The 15,197-nt window shown below is 50.2% G+C and overlaps 13 non-coding genes across 13 annotated transcripts; all 13 read right to left on the bottom strand.

Annotated features, from left to right (window-relative positions):
- Window positions 1-609: 609 nt before the first annotated feature.
- Window positions 610-728, bottom strand: LOC124587385. The gene has a single exon (XR_006975491.1). It is a non-coding gene; the product is annotated as a 5S ribosomal RNA (ribosomal RNA).
- A 1,041-nt stretch (window positions 729-1,769) lies between these two features.
- LOC124587383 lies at window positions 1,770-1,888 on the bottom strand. Its single transcript, XR_006975489.1, has one exon. It is a non-coding gene; the product is annotated as a 5S ribosomal RNA (ribosomal RNA).
- Window positions 1,889-2,927: 1,039 nt separating this feature from the next.
- Window positions 2,928-3,046, bottom strand: LOC124587381. Its single transcript, XR_006975488.1, has one exon. It is a non-coding gene; the product is annotated as a 5S ribosomal RNA (ribosomal RNA).
- A 1,038-nt stretch (window positions 3,047-4,084) lies between these two features.
- LOC124587380 lies at window positions 4,085-4,203 on the bottom strand. Its single transcript, XR_006975487.1, has one exon. It is a non-coding gene; the product is annotated as a 5S ribosomal RNA (ribosomal RNA).
- A 1,041-nt stretch (window positions 4,204-5,244) lies between these two features.
- On the bottom strand, window positions 5,245-5,363 carry LOC124587379. Its single transcript, XR_006975486.1, has one exon. It is a non-coding gene; the product is annotated as a 5S ribosomal RNA (ribosomal RNA).
- A 1,045-nt stretch (window positions 5,364-6,408) lies between these two features.
- Window positions 6,409-6,527, bottom strand: LOC124587378. Its single transcript, XR_006975485.1, has one exon. It is a non-coding gene; the product is annotated as a 5S ribosomal RNA (ribosomal RNA).
- A 1,040-nt stretch (window positions 6,528-7,567) lies between these two features.
- On the bottom strand, window positions 7,568-7,686 carry LOC124587377. The gene has a single exon (XR_006975484.1). It is a non-coding gene; the product is annotated as a 5S ribosomal RNA (ribosomal RNA).
- A 1,041-nt stretch (window positions 7,687-8,727) lies between these two features.
- Window positions 8,728-8,846, bottom strand: LOC124587376. The gene has a single exon (XR_006975483.1). It is a non-coding gene; the product is annotated as a 5S ribosomal RNA (ribosomal RNA).
- A 1,040-nt stretch (window positions 8,847-9,886) lies between these two features.
- On the bottom strand, window positions 9,887-10,005 carry LOC124587375. The gene has a single exon (XR_006975482.1). It is a non-coding gene; the product is annotated as a 5S ribosomal RNA (ribosomal RNA).
- Window positions 10,006-11,051: 1,046 nt separating this feature from the next.
- Window positions 11,052-11,170, bottom strand: LOC124587374. Its single transcript, XR_006975481.1, has one exon. It is a non-coding gene; the product is annotated as a 5S ribosomal RNA (ribosomal RNA).
- Window positions 11,171-12,210: 1,040 nt separating this feature from the next.
- On the bottom strand, window positions 12,211-12,329 carry LOC124587373. Its single transcript, XR_006975480.1, has one exon. It is a non-coding gene; the product is annotated as a 5S ribosomal RNA (ribosomal RNA).
- A 1,041-nt stretch (window positions 12,330-13,370) lies between these two features.
- LOC124587370 lies at window positions 13,371-13,489 on the bottom strand. Its single transcript, XR_006975478.1, has one exon. It is a non-coding gene; the product is annotated as a 5S ribosomal RNA (ribosomal RNA).
- A 1,040-nt stretch (window positions 13,490-14,529) lies between these two features.
- LOC124587369 lies at window positions 14,530-14,648 on the bottom strand. The gene has a single exon (XR_006975477.1). It is a non-coding gene; the product is annotated as a 5S ribosomal RNA (ribosomal RNA).
- Window positions 14,649-15,197: the final 549 nt, after the last annotated feature.

Raw genomic sequence — 15,197 nt, 5'->3', positions numbered from 1 at the left:
TGTCCCTGGTGTCCAGCGCAGGAGGGCTGGCGCGCGGCCGACCGGCGTATGGCCTGTGCGGGGTGTGGCAGAGTGTTGTTGGAGGGCGCCACTGCTGGCGATGTGAGCTTCTTCGCCTCGCCTCGCCTCGCCTCGCCTCGCCTCAGACGAGGTGTTTGCGTAATTTGCAGTGCATTCGCACCATTCCTGTCCCTGTCCCCGTCCCGACTTGTCCCGACTTTGCTCGACTGCCGCTCGCTGCCGCTCGGGTCGTGGCCCATATAACAGCGCAAGCACAAGAAACGTCTGCAGGAGATGACGAGACGAGACGAGTCGACTAAGGAATAAATGTATAATTACATATCGAAGTAGGAATTGTACACCGCTATACAACAACAGGCGCTGACGTATTTCAGAACACATCTGCCGATTCGTACTGTTTTGTCGTTTTCAAAGACTTCCTGGCGAACTTGGTTAGCACATTCTCCCTCAAACTGAGATATTTACTGCAATTTCGCACCTTATGGTCATTACAGTAGATTAAAATGCTTAAGCAAGAATCTTTGTCACAACAGAACGGTGGTATGGAAAGAAGGCGGTATAAAAAAAAAAAAAAAGTAAATGAAAGGGAGCCAACAGCACGTGGTGTTCCCAGGTGGTCACCCATCCAAGTACTAACCACGCCCGATGTTGCTTAACTTCGGTGATCGGACGAGAACCGGTGTACTCAACATGGTATGGCCGTTGGGGCCCAGATGATGTAGGCGCATGGCGGAATTCGCATTCGGTTCTTATCCCAACACACACAAAATCACACTTTTCGGTCGAAAGCAGCCGCATTCTTTTTTATTGACAATTTGTCACGTTGGCGCGAACGCAATCCTGAGTTCCAAAACTTATGAGCCGGAAGGACGCGCTTCGTGTATTTTTTTTTTTTTTGTTGTTGTGAGATTTATAAATTTATTTATTAACATTACATCGTTACAAGCTAACAACTTTACAACATAAAACACGAACAGAATTGTAATTGTAAGCACTTCCTTCCGCAATCCGACGTGCCAGCAGAGCGACTGCCGAATTAGCGGGCGCGCCGCCGTGTGTGTGAGACGCGCAGCTTCTCGTTGCACCTCCTGTCATCCGCTTGGCGCGTGCAGCCTTCGACACTCGCGGAAGACGCATCTTGTCCCTGGTGTCCAGCGCAGGAGGGCTGGCGCGCGGCCGACCGGCGTATGGCCTGTGCGGGGTGTGGCAGAGTGTTGTTGGAGGGCGCCACTGCTGGCGATGTGAGCTTCTTCGCCTCGCCTCGCCTCGCCTCGCCTCGCCTCAGACGAGGTGTTTGCGTAATTTGCAGTGCATTCGCACCATTCCTGTCCCTGTCCCCGTCCCGACTTGTCCCGACTTTGCTCGACTGCCGCTCGCTGCCGCTCGGGTCGTGGCCCATATAACAGCGCAAGCACAAGAAACGTCTGCAGGAGATGACGAGACGAGACGAGTCGACTAAGGAATAAATGTATAATTACATATCGAAGTAGGAATTGTACACCGCTATACAACAACAGGCGCTGACGTATTTCAGAACACATCTGCCGATTCGTACTGTTTTGTCGTTTTCAAAGACTTCCTGGCGAACTTGGTTAGCACATTCTCCCTCAAACTGAGATATTTACTGCAATTTCGCACCTTATGGTCATTACAGTAGATTAAAATGCTTAAGCAAGAATCTTTGTCACAACAGAACGGTGGTATGGAAAGAAGGCGGTATAAAAAAAAAAAAAAAGTAAATGAAAGGGAGCCAACAGCACGTGGTGTTCCCAGGTGGTCACCCATCCAAGTACTAACCACGCCCGATGTTGCTTAACTTCGGTGATCGGACGAGAACCGGTGTACTCAACATGGTATGGCCGTTGGGGCCCAGATGATGTAGGCGCATGGCGGAATTCGCATTCGGTTCTTATCCCAACACACACAAAATCACACTTTTCGGTCGAAAGCAGCCGCATTCTTTTTTATTGACAATTTGTCACGTTGGCGCGAACGCAATCCTGAGTTCCAAAACTTATGAGCCGGAAGGACGCGCTTCGTGTATTTTTTTTTTTTTGTTGTTGTGAGATTTATAAATTTATTTATTAACATTACATCGTTACAAGCTAACAACTTTACAACATAAAACACGAACAGAATTGTAATTGTAAGCACTTCCTTCCGCAATCCGACGTGCCAGCAGAGCGACTGCCGAATTAGCGGGCGCGCCGCCGTGTGTGTGAGACGCGCAGCTTCTCGTTGCACCTCCTGTCATCCGCTTGGCGCGTGCAGCCTTCGACACTCGCGGAAGACGCATCTTGTCCCTGGTGTCCAGCGCAGGAGGGCTGGCGCGCGGCCGACCGGCGTATGGCCTGTGCGGGGTGTGGCAGAGTGTTGTTGGAGGGCGCCACTGCTGGCGATGTGAGCTTCTTCGCCTCGCCTCGCCTCGCCTCGCCTCGCCTCAGACGAGGTGTTTGCGTAATTTGCAGTGCATTCGCACCATTCCTGTCCCTGTCCCCGTCCCGACTTGTCCCGACTTTGCTCGACTGCCGCTCGCTGCCGCTCGGGTCGTGGCCCATATAACAGCGCAAGCACAAGAAACGTCTGCAGGAGATGACGAGACGAGACGAGTCGACTAAGGAATAAATGTATAATTACATATCGAAGTAGGAATTGTACACCGCTATACAACAACAGGCGCTGACGTATTTCAGAACACATCTGCCGATTCGTACTGTTTTGTCGTTTTCAAAGACTTCCTGGCGAACTTGGTTAGCACATTCTCCCTCAAACTGAGATATTTACTGCAATTTCGCACCTTATGGTCATTACAGTAGATTAAAATGCTTAAGCAAGAATCTTTGTCACAACAGAACGGTGGTATGGAAAGAAGGCGGTATAAAAAAAAAAAAAAGTAAATGAAAGGGAGCCAACAGCACGTGGTGTTCCCAGGTGGTCACCCATCCAAGTACTAACCACGCCCGATGTTGCTTAACTTCGGTGATCGGACGAGAACCGGTGTACTCAACATGGTATGGCCGTTGGGGCCCAGATGATGTAGGCGCATGGCGGAATTCGCATTCGGTTCTTATCCCAACACACACAAAATCACACTTTTCGGTCGAAAGCAGCCGCATTCTTTTTTATTGACAATTTGTCACGTTGGCGCGAACGCAATCCTGAGTTCCAAAACTTATGAGCCGGAAGGACGCGCTTCGTGTATTTTTTTTTTTTGTTGTTGTGAGATTTATAAATTTATTTATTAACATTACATCGTTACAAGCTAACAACTTTACAACATAAAACACGAACAGAATTGTAATTGTAAGCACTTCCTTCCGCAATCCGACGTGCCAGCAGAGCGACTGCCGAATTAGCGGGCGCGCCGCCGTGTGTGTGAGACGCGCAGCTTCTCGTTGCACCTCCTGTCATCCGCTTGGCGCGTGCAGCCTTCGACACTCGCGGAAGACGCATCTTGTCCCTGGTGTCCAGCGCAGGAGGGCTGGCGCGCGGCCGACCGGCGTATGGCCTGTGCGGGGTGTGGCAGAGTGTTGTTGGAGGGCGCCACTGCTGGCGATGTGAGCTTCTTCGCCTCGCCTCGCCTCGCCTCGCCTCGCCTCAGACGAGGTGTTTGCGTAATTTGCAGTGCATTCGCACCATTCCTGTCCCTGTCCCCGTCCCGACTTGTCCCGACTTTGCTCGACTGCCGCTCGCTGCCGCTCGGGTCGTGGCCCATATAACAGCGCAAGCACAAGAAACGTCTGCAGGAGATGACGAGACGAGACGAGTCGACTAAGGAATAAATGTATAATTACATATCGAAGTAGGAATTGTACACCGCTATACAACAACAGGCGCTGACGTATTTCAGAACACATCTGCCGATTCGTACTGTTTTGTCGTTTTCAAAGACTTCCTGGCGAACTTGGTTAGCACATTCTCCCTCAAACTGAGATATTTACTGCAATTTCGCACCTTATGGTCATTACAGTAGATTAAAATGCTTAAGCAAGAATCTTTGTCACAACAGAACGGTGGTATGGAAAGAAGGCGGTATAAAAAAAAAAAAAAGTAAATGAAAGGGAGCCAACAGCACGTGGTGTTCCCAGGTGGTCACCCATCCAAGTACTAACCACGCCCGATGTTGCTTAACTTCGGTGATCGGACGAGAACCGGTGTACTCAACATGGTATGGCCGTTGGGGCCCAGATGATGTAGGCGCATGGCGGAATTCGCATTCGGTTCTTATCCCAACACACACAAAATCACACTTTTCGGTCGAAAGCAGCCGCATTCTTTTTTATTGACAATTTGTCACGTTGGCGCGAACGCAATCCTGAGTTCCAAAACTTATGAGCCGGAAGGACGCGCTTCGTGTATTTTTTTTTTTTTGTTGTTGTGAGATTTATAAATTTATTTATTAACATTACATCGTTACAAGCTAACAACTTTACAACATAAAACACGAACAGAATTGTAATTGTAAGCACTTCCTTCCGCAATCCGACGTGCCAGCAGAGCGACTGCCGAATTAGCGGGCGCGCCGCCGTGTGTGTGAGACGCGCAGCTTCTCGTTGCACCTCCTGTCATCCGCTTGGCGCGTGCAGCCTTCGACACTCGCGGAAGACGCATCTTGTCCCTGGTGTCCAGCGCAGGAGGGCTGGCGCGCGGCCGACCGGCGTATGGCCTGTGCGGGGTGTGGCAGAGTGTTGTTGGAGGGCGCCACTGCTGGCGATGTGAGCTTCTTCGCCTCGCCTCGCCTCGCCTCGCCTCGCCTCAGACGAGGTGTTTGCGTAATTTGCAGTGCATTCGCACCATTCCTGTCCCTGTCCCCGTCCCGACTTGTCCCGACTTTGCTTGACTGCCGCTCGCTGCCGCTCGGGTCGTGGCCCATATAACAGCGCAAGCACAAGAAACGTCTGCAGGAGATGACGAGACGAGACGAGTCGACTAAGGAATAAATGTATAATTACATATCGAAGTAGGAATTGTACACCGCTATACAACAACAGGCGCTGACGTATTTCAGAACACATCTGCCGATTCGTACTGTTTTGTCGTTTTCAAAGACTTCCTGGCGAACTTGGTTAGCACATTCTCCCTCAAACTGAGATATTTACTGCAATTTCGCACCTTATGGTCATTACAGTAGATTAAAATGCTTAAGCAAGAATCTTTGTCACAACAGAACGGTGGTATGGAAAGAAGGCGGTATAAAAAAAAAAAAAAAAGTAAATGAAAGGGAGCCAACAGCACGTGGTGTTCCCAGGTGGTCACCCATCCAAGTACTAACCACGCCCGATGTTGCTTAACTTCGGTGATCGGACGAGAACCGGTGTACTCAACATGGTATGGCCGTTGGGGCCCAGATGATGTAGGCGCATGGCGGAATTCGCATTCGGTTCTTATCCCAACACACACAAAATCACACTTTTCGGTCGAAAGCAGCCGCATTCTTTTTTATTGACAATTTGTCACGTTGGCGCGAACGCAATCCTGAGTTCCAAAACTTATGAGCCGGAAGGACGCGCTTCGTGTATTTTTTTTTTTTTGTTGTTGTGAGATTTATAAATTTATTTATTAACATTACATCGTTACAAGCTAACAACTTTACAACATAAAACACGAACAGAATTGTAATTGTAAGCACTTCCTTCCGCAATCCGACGTGCCAGCAGAGCGACTGCCGAATTAGCGGGCGCGCCGCCGTGTGTGTGAGACGCGCAGCTTCTCGTTGCACCTCCTGTCATCCGCTTGGCGCGTGCAGCCTTCGACACTCGCGGAAGACGCATCTTGTCCCTGGTGTCCAGCGCAGGAGGGCTGGCGCGCGGCCGACCGGCGTATGGCCTGTGCGGGGTGTGGCAGAGTGTTGTTGGAGGGCGCCACTGCTGGCGATGTGAGCTTCTTCGCCTCGCCTCGCCTCGCCTCGCCTCGCCTCGCCTCAGACGAGGTGTTTGCGTAATTTGCAGTGCATTCGCACCATTCCTGTCCCTGTCCCCGTCCCGACTTGTCCCGACTTTGCTCGACTGCCGCTCGCTGCCGCTCGGGTCGTGGCCCATATAACAGCGCAAGCACAAGAAACGTCTGCAGGAGATGACGAGACGAGACGAGTCGACTAAGGAATAAATGTATAATTACATATCGAAGTAGGAATTGTACACCGCTATACAACAACAGGCGCTGACGTATTTCAGAACACATCTGCCGATTCGTACTGTTTTGTCGTTTTCAAAGACTTCCTGGCGAACTTGGTTAGCACATTCTCCCTCAAACTGAGATATTTACTGCAATTTCGCACCTTATGGTCATTACAGTAGATTAAAATGCTTAAGCAAGAATCTTTGTCACAACAGAACGGTGGTATGGAAAGAAGGCGGTATAAAAAAAAAAAAAAAGTAAATGAAAGGGAGCCAACAGCACGTGGTGTTCCCAGGTGGTCACCCATCCAAGTACTAACCACGCCCGATGTTGCTTAACTTCGGTGATCGGACGAGAACCGGTGTACTCAACATGGTATGGCCGTTGGGGCCCAGATGATGTAGGCGCATGGCGGAATTCGCATTCGGTTCTTATCCCAACACACACAAAATCACACTTTTCGGTCGAAAGCAGCCGCATTCTTTTTTATTGACAATTTGTCACGTTGGCGCGAACGCAATCCTGAGTTCCAAAACTTATGAGCCGGAAGGACGCGCTTCGTGTATTTTTTTTTTTTTGTTGTTGTGAGATTTATAAATTTATTTATTAACATTACATCGTTACAAGCTAACAACTTTACAACATAAAACACGAACAGAATTGTAATTGTAAGCACTTCCTTCCGCAATCCGACGTGCCAGCAGAGCGACTGCCGAATTAGCGGGCGCGCCGCCGTGTGTGTGAGACGCGCAGCTTCTCGTTGCACCTCCTGTCATCCGCTTGGCGCGTGCAGCCTTCGACACTCGCGGAAGACGCATCTTGTCCCTGGTGTCCAGCGCAGGAGGGCTGGCGCGCGGCCGACCGGCGTATGGCCTGTGCGGGGTGTGGCAGAGTGTTGTTGGAGGGCGCCACTGCTGGCGATGTGAGCTTCTTCGCCTCGCCTCGCCTCGCCTCGCCTCGCCTCAGACGAGGTGTTTGCGTAATTTGCAGTGCATTCGCACCATTCCTGTCCCTGTCCCCGTCCCGACTTGTCCCGACTTTGCTCGACTGCCGCTCGCTGCCGCTCGGGTCGTGGCCCATATAACAGCGCAAGCACAAGAAACGTCTGCAGGAGATGACGAGACGAGACGAGTCGACTAAGGAATAAATGTATAATTACATATCGAAGTAGGAATTGTACACCGCTATACAACAACAGGCGCTGACGTATTTCAGAACACATCTGCCGATTCGTACTGTTTTGTCGTTTTCAAAGACTTCCTGGCGAACTTGGTTAGCACATTCTCCCTCAAACTGAGATATTTACTGCAATTTCGCACCTTATGGTCATTACAGTAGATTAAAATGCTTAAGCAAGAATCTTTGTCACAACAGAACGGTGGTATGGAAAGAAGGCGGTATAAAAAAAAAAAAAAAGTAAATGAAAGGGAGCCAACAGCACGTGGTGTTCCCAGGTGGTCACCCATCCAAGTACTAACCACGCCCGATGTTGCTTAACTTCGGTGATCGGACGAGAACCGGTGTACTCAACATGGTATGGCCGTTGGGGCCCAGATGATGTAGGCGCATGGCGGAATTCGCATTCGGTTCTTATCCCAACACACACAAAATCACACTTTTCGGTCGAAAGCAGCCGCATTCTTTTTTATTGACAATTTGTCACGTTGGCGCGAACGCAATCCTGAGTTCCAAAACTTATGAGCCGGAAGGACGCGCTTCGTGTATTTTTTTTTTTTTTGTTGTTGTGAGATTTATAAATTTATTTATTAACATTACATCGTTACAAGCTAACAACTTTACAACATAAAACACGAACAGAATTGTAATTGTAAGCACTTCCTTCCGCAATCCGACGTGCCAGCAGAGCGACTGCCGAATTAGCGGGCGCGCCGCCGTGTGTGTGAGACGCGCAGCTTCTCGTTGCACCTCCTGTCATCCGCTTGGCGCGTGCAGCCTTCGACACTCGCGGAAGACGCATCTTGTCCCTGGTGTCCAGCGCAGGAGGGCTGGCGCGCGGCCGACCGGCGTATGGCCTGTGCGGGGTGTGGCAGAGTGTTGTTGGAGGGCGCCACTGCTGGCGATGTGAGCTTCTTCGCCTCGCCTCGCCTCGCCTCGCCTCGCCTCAGACGAGGTGTTTGCGTAATTTGCAGTGCATTCGCACCATTCCTGTCCCTGTCCCCGTCCCGACTTGTCCCGACTTTGCTCGACTGCCGCTCGCTGCCGCTCGGGTCGTGGCCCATATAACAGCGCAAGCACAAGAAACGTCTGCAGGAGATGACGAGACGAGACGAGTCGACTAAGGAATAAATGTATAATTACATATCGAAGTAGGAATTGTACACCGCTATACAACAACAGGCGCTGACGTATTTCAGAACACATCTGCCGATTCGTACTGTTTTGTCGTTTTCAAAGACTTCCTGGCGAACTTGGTTAGCACATTCTCCCTCAAACTGAGATATTTACTGCAATTTCGCACCTTATGGTCATTACAGTAGATTAAAATGCTTAAGCAAGAATCTTTGTCACAACAGAACGGTGGTATGGAAAGAAGGCGGTATAAAAAAAAAAAAAAAGTAAATGAAAGGGAGCCAACAGCACGTGGTGTTCCCAGGTGGTCACCCATCCAAGTACTAACCACGCCCGATGTTGCTTAACTTCGGTGATCGGACGAGAACCGGTGTACTCAACATGGTATGGCCGTTGGGGCCCAGATGATGTAGGCGCATGGCGGAATTCGCATTCGGTTCTTATCCCAACACACACAAAATCACACTTTTCGGTCGAAAGCAGCCGCATTCTTTTTTATTGACAATTTGTCACGTTGGCGCGAACGCAATCCTGAGTTCCAAAACTTATGAGCCGGAAGGACGCGCTTCGTGTATTTTTTTTTTTTTGTTGTTGTGAGATTTATAAATTTATTTATTAACATTACATCGTTACAAGCTAACAACTTTACAACATAAAACACGAACAGAATTGTAATTGTAAGCACTTCCTTCCGCAATCCGACGTGCCAGCAGAGCGACTGCCGAATTAGCGGGCGCGCCGCCGTGTGTGTGAGACGCGCAGCTTCTCGTTGCACCTCCTGTCATCCGCTTGGCGCGTGCAGCCTTCGACACTCGCGGAAGACGCATCTTGTCCCTGGTGTCCAGCGCAGGAGGGCTGGCGCGCGGCCGACCGGCGTATGGCCTGTGCGGGGTGTGGCAGAGTGTTGTTGGAGGGCGCCACTGCTGGCGATGTGAGCTTCTTCGCCTCGCCTCGCCTCGCCTCGCCTCGCCTCAGACGAGGTGTTTGCGTAATTTGCAGTGCATTCGCACCATTCCTGTCCCTGTCCCCGTCCCGACTTGTCCCGACTTTGCTCGACTGCCGCTCGCTGCCGCTCGGGTCGTGGCCCATATAACAGCGCAAGCACAAGAAACGTCTGCAGGAGATGACGAGACGAGACGAGTCGACTAAGGAATAAATGTATAATTACATATCGAAGTAGGAATTGTACACCGCTATACAACAACAGGCGCTGACGTATTTCAGAACACATCTGCCGATTCGTACTGTTTTGTCGTTTTCAAAGACTTCCTGGCGAACTTGGTTAGCACATTCTCCCTCAAACTGAGATATTTACTGCAATTTCGCACCTTATGGTCATTACAGTAGATTAAAATGCTTAAGCAAGAATCTTTGTCACAACAGAACGGTGGTATGGAAAGAAGGCGGTATAAAAAAAAAAAAAAAGTAAATGAAAGGGAGCCAACAGCACGTGGTGTTCCCAGGTGGTCACCCATCCAAGTACTAACCACGCCCGATGTTGCTTAACTTCGGTGATCGGACGAGAACCGGTGTACTCAACATGGTATGGCCGTTGGGGCCCAGATGATGTAGGCGCATGGCGGAATTCGCATTCGGTTCTTATCCCAACACACACAAAATCACACTTTTCGGTCGAAAGCAGCCGCATTCTTTTTTATTGACAATTTGTCACGTTGGCGCGAACGCAATCCTGAGTTCCAAAACTTATGAGCCGGAAGGACGCGCTTCGTGTATTTTTTTTTTTTTTGTTGTTGTGAGATTTATAAATTTATTTATTAACATTACATCGTTACAAGCTAACAACTTTACAACATAAAACACGAACAGAATTGTAATTGTAAGCACTTCCTTCCGCAATCCGACGTGCCAGCAGAGCGACTGCCGAATTAGCGGGCGCGCCGCCGTGTGTGTGAGACGCGCAGCTTCTCGTTGCACCTCCTGTCATCCGCTTGGCGCGTGCAGCCTTCGACACTCGCGGAAGACGCATCTTGTCCCTGGTGTCCAGCGCAGGAGGGCTGGCGCGCGGCCGACCGGCGTATGGCCTGTGCGGGGTGTGGCAGAGTGTTGTTGGAGGGCGCCACTGCTGGCGATGTGAGCTTCTTCGCCTCGCCTCGCCTCGCCTCGCCTCGCCTCGCCTCAGACGAGGTGTTTGCGTAATTTGCAGTGCATTCGCACCATTCCTGTCCCTGTCCCCGTCCCGACTTGTCCCGACTTTGCTCGACTGCCGCTCGCTGCCGCTCGGGTCGTGGCCCATATAACAGCGCAAGCACAAGAAACGTCTGCAGGAGATGACGAGACGAGACGAGTCGACTGAGGAATAAATGTATAATTACATATCGAAGTAGGAATTGTACACCGCTATACAACAACAGGCGCTGACGTATTTCAGAACACATCTGCCGATTCGTACTGTTTTGTCGTTTTCAAAGACTTCCTGGCGAACTTGGTTAGCACATTCTCCCTCAAACTGAGATATTTACTGCAATTTCGCACCTTATGGTCATTACAGTAGATTAAAATGCTTAAGCAAGAATCTTTGTCACAACAGAACGGTGGTATGGAAAGAAGGCGGTATAAAAAAAAAAAAAAAGTAAATGAAAGGGAGCCAACAGCACGTGGTGTTCCCAGGTGGTCACCCATCCAAGTACTAACCACGCCCGATGTTGCTTAACTTCGGTGATCGGACGAGAACCGGTGTACTCAACATGGTATGGCCGTTGGGGCCCAGATGATGTAGGCGCATGGCGGAATTCGCATTCGGTTCTTATCCCAACACACACAAAATCACACTTTTCGGTCGAAAGCAGCCGCATTCTTTTTTATTGACAATTTGTCACGTTGGCGCGAACGCAATCCTGAGTTCCAAAACTTATGAGCCGGAAGGACGCGCTTCGTGTATTTTTTTTTTTTTGTTGTTGTGAGATTTATAAATTTATTTATTAACATTACATCGTTACAAGCTAACAACTTTACAACATAAAACACGAACAGAATTGTAATTGTAAGCACTTCCTTCCGCAATCCGACGTGCCAGCAGAGCGACTGCCGAATTAGCGGGCGCGCCGCCGTGTGTGTGAGACGCGCAGCTTCTCGTTGCACCTCCTGTCATCCGCTTGGCGCGTGCAGCCTTCGACACTCGCGGAAGACGCATCTTGTCCCTGGTGTCCAGCGCAGGAGGGCTGGCGCGCGGCCGACCGGCGTATGGCCTGTGCGGGGTGTGGCAGAGTGTTGTTGGAGGGCGCCACTGCTGGCGATGTGAGCTTCTTCGCCTCGCCTCGCCTCGCCTCGCCTCGCCTCAGACGAGGTGTTTGCGTAATTTGCAGTGCATTCGCACCATTCCTGTCCCTGTCCCCGTCCCGACTTGTCCCGACTTTGCTCGACTGCCGCTCGCTGCCGCTCGGGTCGTGGCCCATATAACAGCGCAAGCACAAGAAACGTCTGCAGGAGATGACGAGACGAGACGAGTCGACTAAGGAATAAATGTATAATTACATATCGAAGTAGGAATTGTACACCGCTATACAACAACAGGCGCTGACGTATTTCAGAACACATCTGCCGATTCGTACTGTTTTGTCGTTTTCAAAGACTTCCTGGCGAACTTGGTTAGCACATTCTCCCTCAAACTGAGATATTTACTGCAATTTCGCACCTTATGGTCATTACAGTAGATTAAAATGCTTAAGCAAGAATCTTTGTCACAACAGAACGGTGGTATGGAAAGAAGGCGGTATAAAAAAAAAAAAAAAGTAAATGAAAGGGAGCCAACAGCACGTGGTGTTCCCAGGTGGTCACCCATCCAAGTACTAACCACGCCCGATGTTGCTTAACTTCGGTGATCGGACGAGAACCGGTGTACTCAACATGGTATGGCCGTTGGGGCCCAGATGATGTAGGCGCATGGCGGAATTCGCATTCGGTTCTTATCCCAACACACACAAAATCACACTTTTCGGTCGAAAGCAGCCGCATTCTTTTTTATTGACAATTTGTCACGTTGGCGCGAACGCAATCCTGAGTTCCAAAACTTATGAGCCGGAAGGACGCGCTTCGTGTATTTTTTTTTTTTTTGTTGTTGTGAGATTTATAAATTTATTTATTAACATTACATCGTTACAAGCTAACAACTTTACAACATAAAACACGAACAGAATTGTAATTGTAAGCACTTCCTTCCGCAATCCGACGTGCCAGCAGAGCGACTGCCGAATTAGCGGGCGCGCCGCCGTGTGTGTGAGACGCGCAGCTTCTCGTTGCACCTCCTGTCATCCGCTTGGCGCGTGCAGCCTTCGACACTCGCGGAAGACGCATCTTGTCCCTGGTGTCCAGCGCAGGAGGGCTGGCGCGCGGCCGACCGGCGTATGGCCTGTGCGGGGTGTGGCAGAGTGTTGTTGGAGGGCGCCACTGCTGGCGATGTGAGCTTCTTCGCCTCGCCTCGCCTCGCCTCGCCTCGCCTCAGACGAGGTGTTTGCGTAATTTGCAGTGCATTCGCACCATTCCTGTCCCTGTCCCCGTCCCGACTTGTCCCGACTTTGCTCGACTGCCGCTCGCTGCCGCTCGGGTCGTGGCCCATATAACAGCGCAAGCACAAGAAACGTCTGCAGGAGATGACGAGACGAGACGAGTCGACTAAGGAATAAATGTATAATTACATATCGAAGTAGGAATTGTACACCGCTATACAACAACAGGCGCTGACGTATTTCAGAACACATCTGCCGATTCGTACTGTTTTGTCGTTTTCAAAGACTTCCTGGCGAACTTGGTTAGCACATTCTCCCTCAAACTGAGATATTTACTGCAATTTCGCACCTTATGGTCATTACAGTAGATTAAAATGCTTAAGCAAGAATCTTTGTCACAACAGAACGGTGGTATGGAAAGAAGGCGGTATAAAAAAAAAAAAAAAGTAAATGAAAGGGAGCCAACAGCACGTGGTGTTCCCAGGTGGTCACCCATCCAAGTACTAACCACGCCCGATGTTGCTTAACTTCGGTGATCGGACGAGAACCGGTGTACTCAACATGGTATGGCCGTTGGGGCCCAGATGATGTAGGCGCATGGCGGAATTCGCATTCGGTTCTTATCCCAACACACACAAAATCACACTTTTCGGTCGAAAGCAGCCGCATTCTTTTTTATTGACAATTTGTCACGTTGGCGCGAACGCAATCCTGAGTTCCAAAACTTATGAGCCGGAAGGACGCGCTTCGTGTATTTTTTTTTTTTTGTTGTTGTGAGATTTATAAATTTATTTATTAACATTACATCGTTACAAGCTAACAACTTTACAACATAAAACACGAACAGAATTGTAATTGTAAGCACTTCCTTCCGCAATCCGACGTGCCAGCAGAGCGACTGCCGAATTAGCGGGCGCGCCGCCGTGTGTGTGAGACGCGCAGCTTCTCGTTGCACCTCCTGTCATCCGCTTGGCGCGTGCAGCCTTCGACACTCGCGGAAGACGCATCTTGTCCCTGGTGTCCAGCGCAGGAGGGCTGGCGCGCGGCCGACCGGCGTATGGCCTGTGCGGGGTGTGGCAGAGTGTTGTTGGAGGGCGCCACTGCTGGCGATGTGAGCTTCTTCGCCTCGCCTCGCCTCGCCTCGCCTCGCCTCAGACGAGGTGTTTGCGTAATTTGCAGTGCATTCGCACCATTCCTGTCCCTGTCCCCGTCCCGACTTGTCCCGACTTTGCTCGACTGCCGCTCGCTGCCGCTCGGGTCGTGGCCCATATAACAGCGCAAGCACAAGAAACGTCTGCAGGAGATGACGAGACGAGACGAGTCGACTAAGGAATAAATGTATAATTACATATCGAAGTAGGAATTGTACACCGCTATACAACAACAGGCGCTGACGTATTTCAGAACACATCTGCCGATTCGTACTGTTTTGTCGTTTTCAAAGACTTCCTGGCGAACTTGGTTAGCACATTCTCCCTCAAACTGAGATATTTACTGCAATTTCGCACCTTATGGTCATTACAGTAGATTAAAATGCTTAAGCAAGAATCTTTGTCACAACAGAACGGTGGTATGGAAAGAAGGCGGTATAAAAAAAAAAAAAAAGTAAATGAAAGGGAGCCAACAGCACGTGGTGTTCCCAGGTGGTCACCCATCCAAGTACTAACCACGCCCGATGTTGCTTAACTTCGGTGATCGGACGAGAACCGGTGTACTCAACATGGTATGGCCGTTGGGGCCCAGATGATGTAGGCGCATGGCGGAATTCGCATTCGGTTCTTATCCCAACACACACAAAATCACACTTTTCGGTCGAAAGCAGCCGCATTCTTTTTTATTGACAATTTGTCACGTTGGCGCGAACGCAATCCTGAGTTCCAAAACTTATGAGCCGGAAGGACGCGCTTCGTGTATTTTTTTTTTTTTTGTTGTTGTGAGATTTATAAATTTATTTATTAACATTACATCGTTACAAGCTAACAACTTTACAACATAAAACACGAACAGAATTGTAATTGTAAGCACTTCCTTCCGCAATCCGACGTGCCAGCAGAGCGACTGCCGAATTAGCGGGCGCGCCGCCGTGTGTGTGAGACGCGCAGCTTCTCGTTGCACCTCCTGTCATCCGCTTGGCGCGTGCAGCCTTCGACACTCGCGGAAGACGCATCTTGTCCCTGGTGTCCAGCGCAGGAGGGCTGGCGCGCGGCCGACCGGCGTATGGCCTGTGCGGGGTGTGGCAGAGTGTTGTTGGAGGGCGCCACTGCTGGCGATGTGAGCTTCTTCGCC

The sequence above is a fragment of the Schistocerca americana genome, unplaced genomic scaffold (assembly GCF_021461395.2).
Source record: "Schistocerca americana isolate TAMUIC-IGC-003095 unplaced genomic scaffold, iqSchAmer2.1 HiC_scaffold_599, whole genome shotgun sequence".
Taxonomy (NCBI): Eukaryota; Metazoa; Arthropoda; class Insecta; order Orthoptera; family Acrididae; genus Schistocerca; species Schistocerca americana.
The sequence above is the reverse complement of the archived record's forward strand: the minus strand, read 5'-3'. Positions and strand labels throughout refer to the sequence as shown.